General features: G+C 37.3%; 1 non-coding gene across 1 annotated transcript; it reads left to right on the forward strand.

Moving 5' to 3' along the window:
- Positions 1-24,745: 24,745 nt before the first annotated feature.
- Positions 24,746-24,852, forward strand: LOC135151796 (small nucleolar RNA R71). Its single transcript, XR_010290715.1, has one exon. It is a non-coding gene; the product is annotated as a small nucleolar RNA R71 (small nucleolar RNA).
- Positions 24,853-25,061: the final 209 nt, after the last annotated feature.

Raw genomic sequence — 25,061 nt, forward strand, 5'->3', positions numbered from 1 at the left:
AGAGAGATGAGATCCTGACATCACTGAAACCAATAAAAGTGAAAGGCAATGTTAGGTTGCCTAAAGCTGGTTTAGGTGTCAACTCTGAAAGAACTAAGTTCAACAAGCCTAATAACTTTGTGAATAGTAAGAACAGAAACAATAGATGCCATTCTACTGAGAATTTTAAAACTGTTAACAATGTTAGAGTAGAATCTGTTGATGTTCCTGCTATTATGACTGATACTCCTGTTGTTCCTGCTTTTGATGCATGTCATAAATCTTGTAGTGTTGATAATTGTATGACTTGTGCTTTCAATTTGATGTCTGCTTATTTTAAAAATTTGCATGCTAAAAATGAAAACACATCACCTAGACAACACACAAACAACAAGCATGCTAGATCAAAGACTGCCAGTCCTACTCGTATTAGGAAGGAGACTTATGTTCCAAAGTCTAAAACTAAGGTTTATAAGGCTGTTGTTAAGGAACTAAGTTCAGTCAAGTCTGAACCAAGTATCAGTCCAAGAGGCTCTGTTGTTACACCTGATAGAAATCAGTTCTTTAAGTTTGCTGGACCCAATCAAGTGTGGGTCCCAAAGAATGTTTAATCAAGTTGTCTTTTGCAGGGTGCCAGTGGAATTGTTCGTGTTACCTAGGTGCTGGACAGTGGAGCGTCAATGCACATGACTGGCAATAGATCCCTGCTGGAAGACATAAGAGAAGGAGCTGGCCCAACAGTGAGCTTTGCTGATAATAGCAAAGGTCGTACTGTGGGATATGGCAAGTACAAAATTGGAAAGATCATCATAGAAGAAATTGCTATAGTGGAAGGACTTCAACATAATCTCCTGAGTGTTAGTCAGTTTTGTGACAAGGGATATTATGTTCATTTTGAAAAAGAAATATGTATCATTAAACATATCAAGGATAAACGTCCTTCACTATGTGGCATAAGGAAAGGCAATATATTCGTAGCTGATTTGTCTTCAGGACCTGGAAACGAAGTTCACTGTTTCTACGCCAAAGCGTCTGCTGAAGATAGTTGGTTATGGCATAAGAAACTCTCACACCTCAACTTCAAAACCATGAACTCTCTAGTCAAGAGAGATCTAGTGAGAGGTTTGCCTTCCCTGGAATTCTCATCTGATGATCTTTGTGAAGCTTGTCAGAAAGGAAAAGCGAAGAGAGCATCTCACAAAGGCAAGACCATCAATACCATTACAAATCCACTTCACTTACTGCATATGGATTTGTTTGGTCCTGTGAATGTTGCATCAATTGATGGAGGAAGATATGCCTTAGTCATTGTGGATGACTTCTCGAAATTTACCTGGGTTTACTTCCTAGCTTCTAAGGATGAAACCCCGATGACAGTGATTGATCATATAAAGTCAGTTGAATTAGAAAAAGGTGTGCCAGTGAAAGCTGTAAGGTCAGATAATGGCACGGAATTCAAGAATCAAACTCTAATCAACTTTTACTCTGAGAAGGGAATTAGAAGGCAGTATTCAGCACTAAGGACTCCTCAGCAGAATGGAGTCGTCGAAAGAAAGAATCGTACACTGATCGAAGCTGCAAGGACTATGATTGCTGAAGCAAAGCTTCCTCTGTACTTTTGGGCTGAAGCTGTGTCTACTGCCTGCTATACCCAGAATAGAACTTTGATCAACAAGGATCATATGAAAACTCCATTTCATTTGTATAAAGACAAGAAACCATATGTCAAACATCTTCATGTTTTTGGAGCCAAGTGTTTTGTTCTCAAGGATGGTGAAGAGAACTTGAACAAGTTTGAGCCAAAGGCATCTGAAGCAATTTTTGTTGGTTATACAATAAGTGCTTATAGAGTTTTTGTAATTGATACTCTGTCAATGAAAGTTAGTGTCAATGTTACATTTGATGACACTAAACTCCCTAGTTTACAATCTGCTGATCCATCTGAATCTCTGAAGTTTGACAACTATCCAGATTCTGATTCAGATGATGATATACCACCTGAGGTTGCAACAGGAGATGACAACAATGATGGTAATGATCCAGGCAATGGTGGAGGAAATAGTGGAAACACTGGAGATTCCACTAGTGCCAGTGGTGGATCATCAAGTCAACCTGGCAACAACTCAGGGGGAGCTGATGGATCAACTAGTCACACATTTCAGCTCAATGATAATACTGCTGAATCATCAAGGACACATCTTCCAAGGGAAAGGATTTGGAGCAGAGATCATCCCTTTGATTTAATTATTGGTGATCCTGATGTTGGTGTCAAGACTAGAAGTGCTACGACAAATGAATGCCTATTCTCTGGGTTTCTATCTCAACTAGAACCAAAGAAAATAGAAGAAGCACTTGCTGATCCTGATTGGGTTCTTGCCATGCAAGAAGAACTCAATCAATTTGAGAGACAAGAAGTCTGGGCCCTGGTTCCAAGACCAAAAGGAAAATCTACCATTGGAGCTAGATGGGTCTTCCGTAACAAGTTAGATGGTGATGGCATTGTTGTGAGGAACAAAGCCAGACTGGTTGCAAAAGGTTATTCACAAGAAGAAGGAATTGATTATGATGAAACCTATGCTCCAGTTGCTCGTCTTGAAGCCATCAGAATATTTCTTGCATTTGCTGCACACTCCAACTTCAAGGTATATCAAATGGATGTGAAAAGTGCATTTCTGAATGGAAAGCTAGAAGAAGAAGTATATCTGGAACAGCCCCCTGGCTTTGAAAATCCAGAGTTTGCTGATTTTGTATACTTCCTATTCAAAGCTGTCTATGGACTCAAGCAGTCACCAAGGACATGGTATGACACTCTCTCTGAGTTTTTAATTGAAAACAATTTTACTAGAGGTGTCATAGACAAAACTCTCTTTTACAAATTGCATGATAAGGATATGATATTTGTACAAATATATGTTGATGATATTATATTTGGTTCTACTAACGATAACTTGTGCAAGAGATTTGCTAAGTTGATGCAGAGTAACTATGAGATGAGTATGATGGGTGAGCTGTCCTACTTCCTTGGTCTTCAAGTAAGCCAAAAGGAAGATGGAATATTCATTTGCCAATCCAAGTATGTCAGAGATCTTCTTTGAAAGTTCAATCTAGAAGACTCTTCACCGGCAAAGACACCCATGGCCACTGCCACAAAGCTTGACCAGGATAAATCTGGTAAGAAAGTTGATATCACAAGCTATCGAGCCGTCAAAAGAATATTTAGATATCTTAAGGGTACACCTGGTTTAGGTATTTGGTACCCTAAGAATACTGGTTTTGACTTAACCGGCTATACAGATTCTGATTATGCAGGATGCAAGATTGATAGGAAGAGTACGTCTGGAAGCTGTCAATTTCTAGGACGTCGGTTGGTTTCCTGGTATAGCAAGAAGCAGCACTCCGTGTCTACTTCTACTGCTGAAGCTGAGTATATAGCTGCTGGAAGCTGCTGTGCTCAGATCTTGTGGATCAAGAATCAACTGAATGATTATGGTGTTGTAGTAAACAAAATTCCTATATTTTGTGATAATACAAGTGCCATAGCCATTTCCAACAATCCGGTTCAACATTCTAGAACCAAGCACATTGATATCAGGTATCATTTCATTCGAGAACATGTCATGAATGGTACAGTGGTGTTACATTTTGTACCCACGACTGAGCAAATTGCTGACATCTTCACTAAACCACTGGATGAATCCACTTTCTCTAAGCTGTTTTGTGAGTTAGGGATGTTAAATATGACATAGTTCTCTTGTATATATTTTTCATATGCATTATATGTTTTTGTATATTTTTTGTGAATTTTCTGTTTAATTATCTCTATATTATTAGATTTTATATGATTTTCTGTATATTATCTGATAATGTTCTGAATAATTATGCATGCTTGTATATTAGTCTGTAATTTTCTAAGTGCTCATACACTCCCCTGTAATATTCCCTAAGCATTTAGATAATAATTTGTAATTATTTTGTATTTTTCACAATTAATTAAGCATAAATATTTGATTTTAAGTTAATTCATCTTTTTGAATTAAAGTTAAAATCATAAGTATTTATATTTAATTAAAGTTGAAATTTACAAAATATTTGTGTAATTTATAGTATTGTTTTTATTATAGATTTTTGATTTTGATTGCAAAATGTTTTATCTTTTATATTAATCAAAAATCATATATATATATATATATATATATATATATATATATATATTAATTTTTTGTTTTCGGTTCGGTAAGACAATCACTTTGTCTTACTGAGGTGCTTTTAGAGCTCGGCAAGACAATTATTCAGAATTGTCTTGCCACTTTTCTCTGTTTTAGACGCGCAGCAAGACAAATTCCGTTTGTCTTACTGAGTTTGTCTTCTACACTTCCTTCTCAAGTCTCGGCAAGACAATTTCAAATTGTCTTACCGAGACTCACCTGCCTTATGCGTATATCACTCATTCAGACAATTGATCAAGACAATTTCGTTTATCTTGCCCGAAGTCATCTTCTTCACTTCACTCATATACACACACGATCACATATACACACTCGCGTTTATTCATCGTTTTTCAAGTTTATTCGTTAAAAACTTGCTGTGCTTCGATTATTCAAGCTCTATTGCTTGCTGGTTACTGATTAATTTGTGGTGTTAGAGTCGAACTGCTGCCCGAATTTTGAATCTTTCCTCGACGATTCTGCTTGTTTTTAACCAATTCCGTGTATACTGGTGGTTGAGTTTGTGGTGTGGACTGAAGTAATCGATTCATCTGACTCGTTTTGTGGACCGATTGAATTCGATTTAGTGTTAGGGTTTGTGATTGATTTTGGGGGTTCTTGCACTTAAGGAGCCGTTTGGATTGTGTTAAGTTGAAATTGGGTTTTTGATACTAAGGGCGCGTTTGGCTTTGTTGGGTTATTTGAATTTTAGGTCTTGTTTGTTTGGCTAGTTTTGGGATTAATTGATTAAGTGCCATTTTAATTAATTAACTTTTAATTCGATTTTATTCTAATATTTCGAATTATTAATTAATTAATCAAGTTTTAATTATTAGTTGAAATTTGCGAGACATTTGAGAATTCATTTTATTTGAAAAATTCTCGCTTAATTCAATTTTTAATTATTAAAAATGGCCGGAGAATTTGTGGTTGCTGAGACTAACTACTGTGCCAGCCTCAACCCTGATGATTGCTCTGATAGATTCCGGACATGGGTCAGATTTCTTTCGAGACAGAGTTTAGTCAGTACGGCACTGACTGCAGATATTCAAGTCAAGCTGCAACCTCTTTTTGACTTCTACTCAAATGCTGTCAACTCTACAACCCTGGAGAATTACAAGATTATAGGGGATCTACCTAACAGGAAACGTATTGTAATCACTGTCGATGATGTGAACCGGATCTTAGGCCTTCCAAGGGACAATTTTGAGCCAGATCCCTCAGAGGATGAACTGAGACAATTCTTTCAGGATATTCACTATCAAGGTCAGATTTTTCTCCCAAAGATGTCAAAGGGAAATCTGAAGGCTGAATGGGATGTGTTCTTTGACACCCTTGCAAAGGTGTTTGCTCCTACTAATCGTAAGAACTTTGGGAATATATCTTCGATGCTGCAAATCTTTGGATTCAGCATAGCTTATAACCGTCGAATCAACTTTGGGAAGATATTGCTGAGGGAGATTATCAGAAAGATGGGGTCTGTTACACAGAGATCAATTCAAAGGAATGAGAAAGTTGAATGCTTCTATCCAAGGTTTCTGATGTTATTTATGAATGATAAAATGGATGATGCTGATAGGCACATGTACATAGATTCTCCTGTTGTTCCTATTCAGAGGACTTGTGCCAAGATCCAGACCAGGCTGGTGAACAAGAAAAAGCATGACAATGTCCCACTGGTGGTGACTCCTTTCATGCTAGAGCAATTCAGTGCTCCATTTCAACCTGTTCAAGTTCCAGCACCACTACAACAACAACAATATCAACCACAACAACAACAACAAGCTCAACAAGAACAACCTCAACAACAATCACCTCCACACAACCCTCAACCACTACAACTTCTGCAAGACTATCAGTCATCCAACCAATCCTCACATTACTCTCCCTACAACCCTCCTTACAATTCACCACATCAATCAACTCACCAATCTCACCACCAATCCCCTCCACATTACAACTTCTTCCCAGACCAACAAGCCTCCATTCTTCCCTCTCAATCTGAACCAACACCTTCATCTACACATACACATACCATTCCTCAACCTCAATCAACCTCTCAGCCACTGCCTGCTGATTCTGCTATCAATCCAGGCCTACAAGACTTTAGGGCTGATTTACAGGTAGCTCAGGTACTTTCTAATCTCACTGATACCTTTAATATTGATATTGCAGATTTTGATTGTGATATTGGATTTGATTTCCAGACTCCCAGCATTGAACCTGAAAACACCCAGGTTCATATCCAAGCTGACGTTTCCATTTCAACTACTGATTCTTCATCAAACACTTCAAACAACACTACTTCAACCCCTGTTGTTAGAAAGGTAGCCCGGAAACGGAGTGGGAGTGCACTTTTACGAGATCCCGCAGCTCTGTCTCTTAAGAAGCAAAGGGTGGCAGAACCAGAGACAACTGCAGCTGCATCCATTTCCTCCAAAAAGGATTTGGACTCTGAAACGGTAAATATACAGTCTCTAGATTCATTCTCTCCACAGAATGCATTTATTGAAATTGGCCGTCCGACCGCGGTATCCTGTAAAGAGTCAAGCACACAACTAGCACTCACGCTAGTAAACACTGAACCTGTGTCTTTTGATTCTTCACTTAGAGAGAGCACATAATTTCAAAACATGTTATATGAAAAATTTTCTGATCACTCTTTCTTTTTGGATCAGGATCTACTTGGCAACCTGCAAGTACATCAGCCTTCACAGGCATCTGAAGGACAATTTGTTCCTTCACTTCCTACGGTTCCATCTCAGGGAACTATGGTTGTATATACAGGTTCTGGTGACGGTGTGAAAACTACGAGTGAAATCAGGCAAACACCGAGCGAAACACATGCACGAGAGGATAGTGAAAAATCTTTGAGTGTTCGTGAGGTGAGTGCACACACCAACACAGATCTGCTACAGGAACAAATGGCTGCTCTGAAAGCTGAGATAGAAAGGTTGAATGCTGAGTATGCCAGATTCAGAAGTGGAGAGCTAGTGACTCTGCAAGAGAAAGTTGTTGATCCCTCCTTTACTTCTCTGAAAAAGGAATTGGATGATCATGTACGGGGCATTCACTCTAGGATGGACAAATTTGATAAGACTCAGGAGCTCTGTCTGACGAAGCTTGACAACTTGGAGCAAACTTTGGCTCAAGTTGTTCAACACTTAAAGATCAATCAGTCAACATCTCAGTCTACTCCAGAGGATCCCTCAACTAAGGGGGAGAAGGATAAGGATGACAAAGATAAGGATGACAGCAATGCTGATGCTGCTGATAGGAGTGATAAGGGTGGTGATACTGATAGGAGTGATAAGGGTGGAGAAGGAGCAAGTGAAAAGGATTCTTCTGCAGCTAGCAAATCTAAAGGCAAAATGCCTGAAACTGAGAACATCTTCACTAATCAGGATTATGACAACATTCCTGAAGATGTTGATGATGATGATGCATTTGATTCTGCTTATTTTGAAGCTGAGGAAGAAGGTCGTTTCGAGGAAGGCTTTCTTTTCAATGAAGATCAGTCTGTGGACCCTGAGCACATGGAAAAGGTCAAAATGTTTAAAGCTCAACATGAAGCTAGCAAAGCAAAGCTTCAGGAACTGCAGAAACTGGTGGATGAGAAGAGGACAACTGATGAGTTGGTCAAGCTGGAGAAACAGAAACTGTGGGATGCTAAGTGCAAAGAAAAGAGAGAGGATATCTCCAGGAAAGTTGGTGAAAGCTGGGATATTGCTAGACAAATCCTCTCTGGACCTCAAAGGGAACCTTTCAATGATGGTAAGTTCAAATCCTTCATTTATGACCTGAGAGAGGCTAACCCTAATGAGGATATGTTTATGCGTGCTCTTGCTCTCGAGTTAGAATACATAACTATTGGTGTCAAGAATCTTCTCAATGAATGGGAGATCATTATTTCTACTCAGAGAAACGGAACATTCAGGGTTTCAATTGATTTATTCAAGTTTCTATCTCTAACTGAAATCTGGGTGATTCGTAACAAGATCAGACGCAGCTCAAATCTGAATGAACTCCTACGTGACAGACTTATGGATTGTGCAATTCTAACAGTCCACAAGTTGTCAGAAATCCATACTGTGTCAAGTTCATTCACGAGGGAAAGTTTGGAACCTTCTACCTGGACCACCAACATCTTCTTAAGTATGATGTTAGTCAGATGGTTCTTGTATCAACAATTCTACGTACCAAGGGCTTCGCTACTAAGGCCAAAGCTGATGCTGATACTGAGATTGTGAACTACTGCACAAGGAGAAATATTCAACAATACTTCAGAAAGATGAAGTATATCAACCAATCTCAGCCAGCAGATTTCATCGAAGACCCTGTGGACATAGAAGTTCAATATCATCTTTCATTGGCTCGTGAAAGAAAGAAGCGTGGAGAATCCACTGCAGCTGAAGAGCCTACTCAGAATGAGCCTTCTACTCCAATTATTCACTGTTCAGATGCTGAAGAAGGAGAAGTCACTCGTTCTGAGTGAATAGATTGATTAGGATATTTGTTAGATATGTTCAAGGAACATCCTTTTGTAATCTATTTATGATCATGGTTTAATGTTTAATGCAAGCCATAAACTTTTGCTATTTACATTCCTGTGGTTAAATCTTTGTCTTATCTGTTAGTTGAGTTATCCTCTAGGAAATTTGCATGTTATGTTAACAAACAAATAGGGGGAGATTGAAAGGCATATGTTCAGCCTATTTGTATTTAAAGAGGTACATCTCAACTCAGATAAGAAAGCTCAGTAAATAGCAAGTCATCGGAATCAGTACGAAGAACGTCAAATGATTTATGGGAATTATATGTCAGATAAATTCCAGGATGCTGCTGCACACCACTGAAAGAAGTTCATTAATATGTTCAAGCCTCAGTGCACAAATAATCTTTGGTGGCACGTCCAGGAGTTCAGAAGATATAAAGTTTCTATACTTTATTTTATCAGAAGATTCCATTTAATGAAGAAGTACTTACAAGACGAAGACTCGACGAACAAATCAAATTCTTAATGTTTATTTGACAAAGAATATTTGATTTAACTAGATACAGATGAACCAGACAGTACATCTGTGTATCTAGTTATTCAAATTAAATATTTGAAGTCAAGCAGAGTTGGTGGTTCGTTCGTTCGACAGTTCAAGACGAAGTTATTAATGTTTAAAGAAGACGGGAAGCTGTTCTACTGAAGAATGGGTGATTAAATATTTAATAGATTATTATTTCACTTCTCAAATAATTATATTAATCATGTAATTTATTTGTTAAATTAATTCACTCTCGAATTAATTTAATTTATGAATTTATATGATTAAATTAATTAAGTGGATTAATTTTCTATTTAATATAATCAACAAATCATCTAAATCAGCTCAGCAAGACAATTTGCATTGTCTTACCGATTTTCTGCTGAAAGGAATGACCCAGCAAGACAATTAACATTGTCTTACCGTGTCTTATAGAAAGTCTGCAAGACAAATTGTCTGACCGTGTGTTCACAGCCAAGACAATCAGACTTTGTCTTACCGAATGCTTTGTGCCAAGACAAAACAGATTGTCCTACCGAAGTATTGCCTGCAAGACATTTCTGTGGCTTCCCAGACAATCTTGGATTGTCTGACCGAATGGAAGCTTACAAGACAATCCTTGATTGTCTGGCTGAGAGTAAGATCCTGCCAAGACAATTGACAATTGTCTGACCGAGTTCTGAATTGTCTTGCTAGCTATTAAATTGTCTTTCTGCTGTGTCTTGTGCTTGCAAGGCAATCTAAAATTGTCTTGCCCTTGCCACTTTGTCTTTGCTACTCACAATTGTCTTACAAGTACAAATGCTTTGCCTATAAATATGGCTTAGTATTCTTCATTTCAAGTGTTCATCACTTTGTAAATCAAAGCATTTGTAAAGCTTTCAAGTTGTTCGTAACTTGCTTGATCGTTATATCCACAGTTTTCTGTGCTTTGATAACCCGGTTGTTTTAATCACTAAATCTAGAATATACCCTGTCGAATTTATTCTACGAACTTTAGTGGACATTAAAACTGAACCATTTTAATTATATAACGACTTCAAACATTGTTATATTAATTAATCATAAATCTGATTAGCAAGTTATATTCAATCAGATTCACTTCCGCGATTATTTTGTATCGATTGTATTCAACCCCCCCTTCTACAATCGTATCTGGACCTAACAATTGGCATCAGAGCGGTTGATACCATTTTCCGTATCAGATCCTATACACACTCTGTAACGTCCAAATATTTTTTATTCGAATTAATTTTATTCCAAAAATTAATTTTGATTTAAAATATTTTTCTTTCAAAAATCCAAATCTCTCCAAACACTATTCACTTTAATTTTGTTAAAAAATGAGTACGCAAAAGATCAGTAGCATTAAAATCCCACCGTTCAGCCAGGAACACTTTGGCCTATGGAAAAGGCACATGTTCCTATTCCTCCGAACTGCGAACAGAAAATACATCGGGATTTTGGACAAAGGTGTTACTACTCCGATGAATGTCATATTAGCACACGAAGAGGATGGTGTGTTAATACCTCATCAGGTCATTCCGAAAGAACTTTCCGAGTACACAGATGAAGAGAGTGAACAGATGAACTTAGATGACGCTCTTCAACTAATTTTGGTGGCATCTCTAAATCCAGTGATGTACAATGCTGTTGTAAATTGTACGAACGCCAAGCAAATCTGGGATACATTAGAGATTATCAATGAAGGCTCAGAGGAAGTTAGGGAAAACAAGAAAGAGATACTGATGGCTCAGTATGAACGGTTTGGTTCCAATCCCGGAGAAGGGATTTCAGAAGTGTTTATCAGACTTAATAATTTGATAAATAATTTAAATCAGAATGGGAAATTCTATGACAAGAAAGAGGTCAACATGAAGTTTCTCTTAACACTTCCTGAACATCCGGAACACAGAATCACTGCCATCACGGAAAGCAGAGATCTGAATGAGATTTCTATGGAAAGACTCTACGGAGTTTTGAAAACTTATGAACTGGAGCAAGTTCAGAGTAAACAGAGATATGGCTGGGGTAAAACACAGAACCATTCGAGAGCTCTAGTTGTTGAGTCACCTGTACCGGAAGAAAAGAAGGATGTTGTTGTTCCTTCTAAGACCACTCAGGAATTTGTTGTACCTGAGATGGGTCAGACTGCTTCTTCCAGTGGTGACGAAGAGTTCTATACAATGGAAGAGCTTGAACAGTTAGAAGATCAATCTCTATCACTATTTGCCAAGAAGTTTGGAAACATGAGATTCAGGAAGAACCCCTCCTACAAGTACAAACCTACTGTCAATAGGTTTCAAAAAGGAGGTTACTCATCTTCTACAAGCAAAGGAGGATACAAGACTGGGATGGTAGATAGAAGCAAATTCAAATGCTTCAACTGTGGTGAACCTGGACACTTTGCAACTGAATGCAAACAGCCCAAGGTTCAAGGAAAGAGAAAAGATTCGTACGATGAGCTGAAGCAGAAGTATGATGCATTGGTTAGAAAGCATCAGGGTACTTCTGGAGGTCAAAGCTTCAAGAGCAAATCATATCTAGCAGAAGGGAAAAGCTGGGATGATACAGATAGTGATGAAGAAGAGCAGATTGGGAATGTTGCTCTCATGGCTAATGCTGGATCATCTTCACCTCCTCCTGCTGGAAGCTTTCAGGTAGATCCTACATGTTCTAAACTTTTTATGCAATTAGGACTTGAAAGAGATGATGCTATTAAAAAGATGAAAGCTGCCAATCTTAAAATTGATACATTAGTCTTAGAACTTCATGCTTATAAGATGAATGAGATGAAAGTATTAAAACCTAAAATAGAACAATTGACTATGGATTTAGGATTACAATGTGCTAAAGTCAAAGTTCTAGAGAAAGGTGAGATTGTTTTAAGACTTCAGCTAGATGAAGAGAAAGTGAAATGTAAAGCCTTTAAGGATGCCTCCATGATAGTCAAAGAACTTAATGATAAACAAGAGATCAAGAGAACTGTTGGAATAGGTTTTGACTATAACAAATCTGTAGGTAAGGCTAGTAACATTACTCCTTTTAAGAAGAGTGCTGAGGAGAGAGGGATTCCTTTTGTTTTGAAAGATTCCCCTAAACCCTTGTTTAAAACCTCAGAAGCTGAACCTCTTTTAGAGACTCCTGTTGTCATTAGATATGAACTCAAACAGGAAGACCTTAAATTGAAAGAGAGTAATGATCATGGTCAATTGCTTTGTAACTTGCAAGGCCTATAACTTAGAGGCATGCATTAATACAATACAACCACCCCATTAGGCCACTACTCATGCATCACATATACAACCTCTACTATAAATTGATCATCCCAGAACTTCACACACACACTCTAGAAACAAATTGTAGCTTGACACACACACACTGCAAAAAAAAAATGGCTACATGAATTAAGCCAATTTCCAATTACTCCAAGATCAATGTGAAGGGAGTTTTCAAAAGGGCTGAGATGAAGGCCTCAGTGGGCTGTGTCATCAGGAACAGCTATGGAGCTTGGGCAAGAGGCTATGGGGGGATGATAGGCTTGGCTGACCCTACCGTTGTAGAGCTGGGGGGGGGGGGGTATGGCTTGAAAGAGGCATGGGAGAAGGAGAGAAGTCGTGCAGTTCTCGAGTGTGAGTCTGCAGAAAATCTGCACCACATCAAGAATGACGACCCTTGTTATGGTATGGCTGGTTTGGTCAGTATGATCAGAAACCTCTTGAGTAAGAATTGGGAAGATCTTCATGTCTACCATATCTCTCCTTCTGCAAATGCTGTTGCTTCTGCACTGACAAACCATTGCCTAACTGTTGAAGATGGGGGGCTCAATTCGATGGTGGATCCTCCAAGTGCTATCAGGGATGTTATTGAAGCAGAGATGTAGGGGAAGTTGGGGATGACAGGGGTGTTTCAAAGTTTGTTTTTAAGTTTGTAATGATGTCAATGATTTGGATTCCATGAATAAATAGGAACTTAAGTCTTATATATAGCTACACCAAAATGTCATTACATGATCTCATAACAGCAAACAACAACTAACAGAACAACTCCTCCAAGCTAAAACCTAACATTACAACATCTAACAGAACTACAACATCAAATATGCAAAGATTAACACAAAAACAAACACAGCAAATTTGAACCAATTGCTTCCTCTCTTCACTGTCTGCAGTTCATTCATGTGCACTAGCTTCAAACGCTCCATCTCATCTTCGTGCTCTTTAATGCGACCAACAAACACAAACCACTCCACGTGCATTGTCACAAACAGGAGGATCAAACCAACAGAAGTAGTTACACCCACTCCTTCCATTCACGCAACCACAGAACCTTTGCCCAACATTAAGCTCTGTCCAAGCAACTCGTTGAACAACTCATTCACCACAATCTCATTTTTGAACTCCTCTTCTCTCCATGCTCTTCAAACTCAAGCTGCACTTTTAGGCAATGTTGTTAAAAGCGCAAATCGGTTCTAAGCGGCGGAAGGACCTTCTGGCGCTTAAGCGGAATTTTAAGCAGGTCCATAAGCGGATTAATAAAATATAATTAAATATTTAGTTATAATATTAATATATTTCAAAATAATATTATGTTTTGGTAAGAATTTAAAATTTTAGTATTTTGATAAAATATATATTTCTATAATTTTTTTAATATAATTATAATTATATTATAAAAAATTTAATATCTTAAAATTAAAAAATTGACAAGTTGACCGCTTAATTACCGCTTAATCCGTTTAACGACCGCTTAATAGTCCGCTTAGTTATCAAAAACGCTTAATTACCCGCTTAGTACAAAATCGAAGCGTTTTAGAGACGATTCCGCTTAGGCGGCCGCTTAATGCGCTTTTTAGAACACTGCTTTTAGGGATTATAATTTAGCTGTATAACGGTTACATGGATCAGCCCATATGGGTTTTTCAGTGTTTGGTTGCTGCAATTACTATACTACCCTTACGGTGATAAGTAAAAAACTAACGGCAGTACATAAGATGCAATATTTTGGAAAGCTTAAGTACACAATTTGCGTTTTTGAAACTTGAGATACACGAGTTAAACAAGTGTTAAATTACAGGGACACGTTTTGCATTTTACTCTTAAAAAAGCTTCTGTTTTAAAAATCATCAGCAATTAACAAGACTCTCAAAATATGTTTATAACTTATTCAAAATTATAATCTTGAATCTTTAAAAAAAAGCCTTTATTAAAATTCATCTGAAGGCCTCCTGTGTTTGTTCCTCACTGTTAGCGATTTTACAACTTATACGCAAGTGCACGTATCGTTACAAGTAGTATATTTATTCGTTCCCACAGAGACTAAAAATAAGTTGTTAAGTACCGTACACCATTGTTCTCCTAATCCAAGTGAAAGTACACATTGGCTTAAAAAGTTAAAATAATTAACACTAGAGAATTAACTAACACAATTTCAACAAGATTAACAAGATAAGCCTAAAACTTCATCTTTTGATATCAACAAGTATCTCATCATACATCAATTCTTATGGTCTAATTTAATTACTAATCTAAGGCTAACAAGTATTCATAAGGACCTTCCGAATCTCAAATGACTCTTATTTATGAATTAACCCCCATATCCCTATTTAGAATTTAAACTCATAAATAGCATTAAACATCACCTTAATCGACTACCCAAGGTGTTTAGGTACATTCCTGTCCCAACCACAAATCAATATAAAGTTTTAATCTTAGGCTATGTTGATTGAGTCCAAACTTAAGATTTCTCTCCCAGGTCCTCTTAAGTTACTAGTTCAATCTCAAAGGTGATCAATCCTTGAGAAGCAATACACACAAATCAACATAAGCAATCAATATGACCACAAGGATAGAGAAATGAAGAAACAACTTATATATAATCAAAAGAATCCATTAAAGGCCTATAAGAGAAATTAGTTCAACATCACACTACTAAGAACTAAACACAAGTATAAAGACATCAAATCCATGTTACAATTAAGAAAGGTAAAGAAGAGAAGAAAAACTCTATATTTGTCTCTTCCAATTGCTTTCTTCCTCCTTGCTTTCTTGCGTGCAACTTCTTCTTGTATGTCTCTCCCTGTGTCTCTTGGCTAATTTTTGTAACTTCTCTCCTGTGATGTTTTTGTGTCTCTTGGCTAATTTTTGTAACTTCTCTCCTGTGATGTTTTTGTGTCTCTTAGCCCATGTAACTCCCAAGCCCATTAGAAAACAAAACAATAACTGATCTATTTTACCTATACTATATTTTGAATAAAATAAATACTACAAATAAGTTTCTCAAATAGAATAGGAGTTCAAAGTAGAAAATTCGGACTTTCTGCTTCTGGCCATATTCTGGGCTGATTGGAATGTCAATAAATTCTCAAACCTTACTTGAATTAAAGGTCTTCTCGCAAGCTTTCCAACGGCTATTTACGAGCCCAAAACGGACTTACAGAATTCCGGCTATGATCAAAACAATGAACACAACACAATTAATCCCAAAATCCGAATTTTGCTAGAAATCATTTCAAATAATGCACTTTTTGCTCCATTCCTTCTATTATGAGAATTCTTTATTTTCTACAATAAAACATGAAAATATATATTAAATAAAATCCAATTTCATGCAAAAGTAATTAAAATATGAGGAAAATGTGTGTTATAAATATCACACGTCAAACATCCCCACATTTAAACTTTTGCACGTCCTCGGGCAAAGAAAGAATGCAAATAAAATTTACTTCTAAACTTATTAACACCACTTTCGGAGGTGACACGATTGCATTGAGCATATGCAACAAGCCTTTAAACCCCTAGGCAGCCCTAGTGGGACGAGTTTTGTCTCGTGAGGGCCTATAGTGAATGTACCCACAAAATCCATCTAGCTCATATAATAATAATATAGATGACCATAAGAACACAAGGAATGCAACTACATGAATGCAACTAATAATGAAAATGCAATGGATCCTAATAGTAATAGTGTCTACCAAATCAGTGATAACCCTCAGGATGTGCAACAAGTTTTGACACATCAAGCTCACACCACAATATCACAACTTAGTGAACAAAAGTACAGAGTGTGCGTGCGTGCTTTTCTTAACCACATGCTCTTCTTTGAATTAAGAACAAAGAGATACGAACTTCAACATGAAAAATCATGTGAGTTAATAGCTCCCAAGTTGAGTACTAGAATAGATCCTAAACACTTTGCTACTTAGAACTAGCTATCATTCAAGATGACTAGGAGTTTCTATGTGTTCTTTTTATTGCTATAATACTACTATTTTTTTTTTCACATGCTCGGTCTAAGGTCAGGACGCTCCTCAGTGTAAGTGAGTTACGACCACCAAAAGACTTCACAAGCTCATTTTTGTCTTTTTTTTCAAGTCAAGTCTTTCTCCAGTAATCAAGGGTAATGAGAAGTCACCAAGAAAATGCCTTTCTAGTACAATTGCACTATTACCAGCACAAGTACATGGGTCGTCCCTCTCATGTGTGTCACCCGTTGATCTCAAAAGAGTATTTGATGCTTTATTAATCTTTTTTTTCTTTTTTTTTCGAACATGTTTACACCCCAAAGTCATCTCAAACTTAAGCATTTGCGTACTAAGCTCAAAAGGGAATAGTCAAAATTCTAATCATCAACAAGTGGCTACCCCTCAAGAAGTAAGTGTACCAAAGTCTCAATTCGATATTCAAGAGCATGATAGTTTGTGTCAATAAATAAGCTCTGCACTAGTGACACTATGCACGTAACATTGCTAATATGTGATCATAGCAAGAGTAAAATAAAAACATGCTACACATAGTATCATCATAGGCTACTAACTTGGGATATTACATTATGGGATCATGTTATGTTATGCAATGAACTAACATAAAATACAACTATATGACTTTATGCAACCTATATGAACTAATATATGCAATGCATGAGTATCTATCTTAACATGATATGATCATCCAACTATTTTATAAGACTAGAGTTATTTTTAATTTTTTAAAATTTTCAATTTTTTTTATAACTTTTTTTTTTATTGAGAGTACCTCCCCACACTTGAGTGAGACATTGCCCTCAATGACTCTGAAGGAACAAAATAACTAACTACTTCTCCTAAAAGAGAACTAATAACTAAAAAAACAAAAATAAAATACAATATTTAACTACAAAGAAAAGAAAGAGAACCCCCCTAGGTGTCAAGGCATATGAGGCGGACCCTGATGCCTAACGCAGTGCAAGACCTCTGTCAATTGTCTAGACATGCTCTCGTGTAGATTTGAAATATCCGTGCGAACAAATCCGATATCTGCTTTTAAATCATTAACAACGTCTTCGAGCACCGCTACTCGATTAACCAACGAAGCAACAGAGTTATTCTCCACTACTGGCTCACTAACTCGTGGCTCCACTACCGGCTCTGAAGAAGTGTTTCTACTTTCAGGAGGTATAATCTCATATCGGTCCCCTGATAAACGTATGAAGCGCATAGTAACCAATGTTGAGAAATTAAGAATCTTGGTTGGCTGCATAGTAAGAGAAGAAAGCGACTGGTCAGAAATTTTGAGATGTGAAGCAATCATGCTTACAAAACCACCAACCACTATTGGACCATCTTTCTGAGCTATCACCTCGTTCATCCGTTTACTAAACAGAATTGCGAAATCCACTTTGGCTTTTTTGTGAACGTAATACAATATAGTCAATTCAGGTTTTGATACCGGACCAATGCTCCCACGACCAAATAGCGTATATGCGAACAATTTATAGATGTATCTGTATGCAGGGTCTACCATTGTGGAAGCCTTAGAAGTTCGCCCTGAATATGCTGCAGATTTCTTTGTCGTTAGTGTTTGCCAAAATTCTTTTTCATCAAACTCAGGAGGGTCTCTTTGGTAACCATTGTACCAACCAAAAATTTTTCTTAGAGTTGAATCGCTCAGCACATATGGTTTTCCCATTAACTGAAAGTGAAACATACTTGCCATTGAAACTGGACCAGGCTCTTTAAATTCAAATGTGCTCAAGAACTCATACACAAGCTCTGCATAAGACGGAGCATTAAAATCAAGCAACTGCACCCAGCCTATCCCCTCCAACAATTTGGTAACGTCATCTAAGAGACCAATACTTGCAAGTGCCTGTTTATCTGCATATCGGTTTGGAAGTATGCCCCGGGCTGCTAAAACATCATATTTGATTCTTTGATTAGCTGTTAAATTTTTGAGATGTAAGAGTTTGTCCTTGTTAGAACGTACCGACAATGTCGATAACAGCTGATTCTTGTCCATCAAACCAGCGACAGGAGTCTTCCTTGATTTTTGCTTAGAACTGGAGCCAGGATTCTTGTCGGTAAACTGTGCAGGCTGTGCTTTTCTTTTCATTCCAACACCGTTTGTTCTCATGTTGTCTCGGGTAGCCAGAAATCTCTCACGAAACCATGTATGGAACTAGTTTGACACACCGGTGAATTTGCAGAGATTGGGTATGCTCTGTTTTTGTTGCGTGCCCCCTGTTTAGACTCCTCTGTACATGCTGCTAGGGTTAGAAGTATTAGTAGGACACCTGTACAAAACACCTACAACAAATATACAAGTAAAATAATAATAATAATAATAATAATAATAATAATAATAATAATAATAATAATAATATATACACACACATATTATAACAAGAATAAAGAATAAAATTAAAAAAAGTAAACAATATTATTATAAATATGAAACATATATAATACAACTTTTTATATATATATATATACTAAGACCTAAAGAAGATAATATATAAATTACTCATACATATAAAAAGAAAGAAAACAAAGGAAAAAGATTTTTTATATCATATATAGCATAATATATAGAATATATTATTTAAACAAGATAATAGTAATACTACACAAACAAAACAAAACAACAACAACAAAATAATAAAAACAAAACAAAAACAAAAGCACAAAAACAAAAACAAAAATAAAAACAAATAATAAATAATAAATAATAATAATATTTATAAAGGGTTTATCTAAATTACTTATATAAATAAACTTATAAATAATTGATAATGCTAGTGGTTAGAAAATTAATATACAAAAGCAGCATTATAAAAGGATACAAGGAGGTGTAGTTTGCTCAAACGTGGTGTGCAACATGATCGTGGGCATGATCATGCCATAATGATAGCCTGGGATATGATAAGTTTGGTTGCACGAGCGTGCACTACTCTGCACGAGAACTTCAGGGGCTGAAGAGTGAACCCACTGCATGAACATGCTGTGATTGGCACAAGCATGCCATTATGCCAAATTTCACCCGAGGGAACATAGGAGAGTAGCATGAACATGCTCATATCAACACGAGCATGCTGAAATGCCCAAAATCATCAGGGAGCAAGTAGGAGGAGCTGCATGATCATGCTGCGACCAGCACTCGCATGCCAACATGTAAAAATCTAACAGAGGCTTTGAGCATGATAAAGCTATTTAACTCCATGTCTCCATGAACATGCTGCTTCACACAATCACACCAAGTATAAGGTATACATGTATGACCTTACTTTTGCCTTCAAGCACATGCCCAAAAATCATTCCAAGGATGCAATATGTATTTTTAATGCATAATAAATTCCTTTACATCCCTGAAACACTCAACAAACAGATTACTGCACCAAATGGGAGGGGGGAAAAAACAATCTACAAATTAAATAAAAAAACTACTCTTTTTTTTACCTGATAATATACAAACTCATGGGTTGCCTCCCATGCAGCGCCTTATTTAGAGTCATGGCTTGACTATTCTTGGCATTCATACCTCTCCAAGAGTGATGGATGAGGCATTTCTATCAATGTCCCCACCCAAGTAAGGCTTTAATCTTTGCCCATTGACCTTGAAAGTTCTCCCGGTACTTATATCTTCAACTTCAACAGCACCATGTGATTCAACATGAATTACTCTAAAAGGCCCTGACCAACGTGATTTGAGCTTGCCCGGAAAGATTTTGAGCCTTGAATTAAATAATAGCACCATTTGACCTGCCTCAATTACCTTGGGTACAATTTTCTGGTCATGCCATTTCTTCATCTTTTCTTTGTAAATTCTGGAGCTTTCAAAAGCTTTCAGTCGGAATTCCTCAAGCTCATTCAATTCTAAGAGACGCCTCTCTCCAGCTGCAATGAAATCAAAATTAAGCTTCTTAATTGCCCAAAAAGCTTTGTGTTCCAATTCCACTGGCAAGTGACAAGATTTTCCATAAACCAACTGATAAGGAGATAGTCCAAGTGGCGTTTTGTAAGCAGTTCTATAAGCCCAAAGACTGTCATCTAACTTCTTTGACCAATCTTTTCTTGTTGCATTCACCGTCTTCTCCAAAATTTGCTTGATTTCCCTATTAGACACTTCAGCTTGCCCATTGGTTTGAGGATGATAAGCACATGCTACTTTATGATGAACACCATACTTTAACAACAAAGCTGCAAACTGCTTATTACAGAAGTGTGTTCCCTCGTCACTGATGATAGCTCTTGGAGTTCCAAATCGATTGAATATATTCTTCTTGATAAATTCAAGTACCACAGATGCATCACTAGTAGGGGTAGCTATGGCCTCAACCCATTTGGAGACATAATCCACTGCCAATAGGATATATTGGTTTCGGAATGACATCACAAATGGTCCCATAAAGTCAATACCCCAAACATCAAATAATTCCACCTCTAAAATATAATTTAAAGGCATTTCATTCCTCTTAAAAATATTCCCTGTACGTTGGCATCTATCACATCTTTTCACAAATTCATGAGCATCTTTAAAAAGAGAAGGCCAGTAAAAACCTGATTGTAAGACCTTTGCTGCAGTTCTGTCACCTTGGAAATGACCACCATATGGAGAATTGTGGCAATGATTCAAGATGCTTTCTATCTCATCATCGGGAATACATCTTCTTAAAACATTATCTGGCCCGAGCTTGAAAAGATAAGGCTCATCCCATCTAAAAGATTTAACCTGGTGCAAAAACTTTTTCTTTTGTTGATAATTAAGCTCAGCCGGAATAATATTGCTCACCAAATAGTTAACAAAATCAGCAAACCAAGGCAGACCCTTATTGGTGATCGCCATAAGTTTTTCATCAGGAAAGGAATCATTGATGATTTGAGAATTGTCAGAATCCTCATTATTTTCCAACCTAGACAAGTGATCAGCAACTTGATTTTCAGAACCTTTTCGATATTTGATCTCCAAATCAAATTCTTGTAAGAGTAAAACCCACTGAATCAAACGAGGCTTTGCATCCTTCTTCTCAATTAGATATTTGATGGCGGAATGGTCTGTATATACAATCACCTTAGTACCCACAAGATATGATCTGAATTTTTCAAAAGCATACACCACCGCAAGTAATTCTTTCTCTGTTGTTGTGTAGTTAAGTTGAGCACCAGAAAGAGTCTTACTAGCATAGTATATTGAATGAGAGATTTTATTGCTCCGTTGCCCCAAAACTGTTCCAAGTGCAAAATCACTAGCATCACACATCAACTCGAACGGCAGACTCCAATCCGGAGCAATGATAATTGGTGCGGAAACTAATTTCTTTTTCAGTTCTTCATAAGCTTGAACACAAGCATCGTCAAAGAGAAATTTCGTGTCTTTCTCCAAAAGATTACACAATGGCTTTGAAATTTTTGAGAAGTCTTTGATGAATCGCCTATAAAAACCCGCATGGCCAAGAAAACTTCTAACACCTTTAACAGAACTTGGTGGAGGAAGCTTCCCAATAGTTTCCAACTTAGCTTTATCAACCTCTAAACCTTTGCTCGACACCTTATGACCAAGAACAATGCCTTCTTGAACCATAAAATGACATTTTTCCCAATTGAGTACCAAGTTAGTTTCCTCACAGCGTTGCAATACTCGCGCCAAATTCATTAAACATGCATCAAAAGAATCTCCAAGTACAGAAAAATCATCCATGAAGACTTCCACTCCTTGCTCTATCATATCCGAAAATATAGCCATCATACACCTCTGAAAAGTAGATGGAGCATTACACAAGCCAAATGATACCTTTCTAAAAGCAAAAGTGCCAAATGGGCATGTAAAAGTTGTCTTCTCTTGATCCTCTGGTGCAATAGCAATTTGATGATACCCAGAATACCCATCCAAGAAACAATAAAATTCCTTGCCTGCTAATCTGTCAAGCATTTGATCAATGAAAGGCAAGGGAAAATGATCTTTTCTTGTTGCTTTGTTCAACTTTCTGTAGTCCTTACATACCCTCCATCCTATGACTGTTCTTGTTGGAATAAGTTCATTCTTCTCATGAGCCACAACTGTGATTCCACCCTTTTTTGGCACACATTGTATAGGACTCACCCAAGAACTATCAGAAATAGGGTATATGATTCCTGCATCTAGCCACTTGATGATCTCCTTTTTTACTACCTCCTTCATAACAGGATTCAGCCTCCTTTGATGCTCAATGTTAGGCTTGTGATCATCCTCCATTGAAATTTTATGCATACAAAATGAAGGGCTTATACCTCTAATATCAGCAATTTTCCATCCAATGGCTCTTTTGTATTCCTTCAAGACTCGAAGTAATTTTTCTTCGTGTTCAGCTGACAAAGTAGATGATAGAATCACTGGTAGAGTTGACTTCTCTCCTAAAAATGCATATTTGAGATGTGTTGGTAGTTGCTTGAGCTCTAACTCAGGAGGTTCCTCAATGGAAGGTTTAGAAGCTTTAGACTTTACCGGCATCTCAAAAGACTCAAATTGCTGAAAAGTCCTTCGATATGTAGGCAATGCATTTAGTTCCTTCACACATTCAGCAATTTCTTCATTGCTTTCATCACCCGCTTCTCGTAAAGACAATTCTAAAGGATCGGTGGAATGTTGCTCCAACATTAAGGGTAAATCATCTCCACCTGTGAAAGTACTCACAGAAAAACAACTCTCCTCATCATTAGAAAATTTCATTGCTGAGAAAACATTAAATGTTACCTGTTCATCCTGCACTCGCATAGTCAACTCCCCCTTCTGAACATCAATGAGAGTTCTCCCTGTAGCTAAAAATGGCCTACCAAGAAGTAAGGGAATGTCAGCATCTTCTTCCATATCAAGAATAATGAAATCCGCGGGAAAAATGAATTTATCAACTTTGACAAGAACATCTTCAACTACACCCCTTGGATATGCCAAAGATCTATCTGCCAACTGTAACCGCACTGATGTAGGCTTTACTTCACCAACACCCAACTTCACAAAAATTGACAAAGGCATCAAATTCACACTTGCCCCCAAATCACACAAAGCTTTTCCAAAATATTGATTTCCAATAGTGCATGGAATAGTAAAGCTTCCAGGATCTTTGAGTTTTGGTGGTAGCTTTTTCTGCAAAATAGCACTGCACTCCTCAGTTAAGGTCACAGTTTCAAATTCTTCCAATCTCCTTTTCCGTGACAGAATGTCTTTCATGAACTTGACATAGCTTGACATTTGCTCCAAAGCTTCGGCAAAAGGAATGTTGATTGATAATTTCTTGAAGACATCCATAAATTTTTGAAATTGTTTATCTTGCTTCTGCTTCTGCAAACGTTGAGGAAATGGAGGTGGAGGATATACATGCTTCTTTGGTTTTGATGCATCAGCCTTAGGATTTGAGAGTACACTAGGTTCTTCATTCAAAACTTTTTCAGGATCTCCACCATCATCAACTTTCATTGTGTTTCCTTCAATTTCTTTTCCACTCCTCAAAGTGATTGCCTTGCAATGCTCTCTTTTGTCATTTTTGGGATTTGGCTCCGTGTTGCTAGGCAAAGAACCCGAAGGTCGGTTGTTGATAGCACTAGCCAGTTGACCCACTTGCATCTCCAAAGCTCTCATGGATGCACTTTGACTCTGAATTAAAGCATCAGTTTTCTGCATATATTGAAGTAAAAGATCTTCAGTATTAGGCTTCTTTTCCATCTCTTGTGGTCTTGGATTCTGTTGAAAACCCGGTGGTACATTCTGCTTGAAAGGCATATTTGGCCTAACATTGTTATTCCATGAAAAATTGGGATGATTTCTCCAACATGGATTGTAGGTATTAGAGAAAGGGTTGTTTTGCTGATTGCTTGAATTTCCCACATAGTTCACGGAACTAGACTGTGCCACATCGTGATAGATCAATGGACATTGCTGAGTCGGATGGCCTTCTCCACACATATCACAAAAGACATGAATATTCTGAACTTGATGAGCCGACTGAACTGGCTGTTGTCTATCCACTGATAAAGACGCAAGCTTTTTGTTTAAAGCTTCAAATTGAGACACCACTTGTGCTGAAAAAGATGTCAATGGATCAACTTCATGTACACCTGCTACCTTCTTTGAACTTGAACGATCATAGGCTTTACAATTATTTGAAGTAATATCCTCCAATATCTCAAAAGAATCCTCGGGATATTGGTTTGTCAATGAACCTCTAGCTGCACCATCAACTTGAGTAGCACATTGTATTGTCAACCCATTATAGAAAGTACGGATCTTCTGTTGATTAGATTACCCATGATGTGGGCACTTTCGCAAAAGGTCCTTGAATCTTTCATAAGCTTCATACAAAGACTCCATATCAAACTGTTGAAAATTCTGAATTTCTTTAATCAGGCGCTCAATCTTTGCAGGAGAAAAGTACTTGTTTAAGAATTTCTCAACAAGCTGATTCCAAGTAGTAATAGAATTATTTGGCAAAGAATCTAGCCATTCTCTAGCCCTTCCATCAAGTGAGCGACTAAACAAACTCAATCTAATAGTCTCCTCGGGAACACCATTGACCTTGAAATTATCAACAATCTCGAGAAAATTCCTCAAATGAGCAT

Source organism: Daucus carota, chromosome 3, assembly GCF_001625215.2.
Source record: "Daucus carota subsp. sativus chromosome 3, DH1 v3.0, whole genome shotgun sequence".
Taxonomy (NCBI): Eukaryota; Viridiplantae; Streptophyta; class Magnoliopsida; order Apiales; family Apiaceae; genus Daucus; species Daucus carota.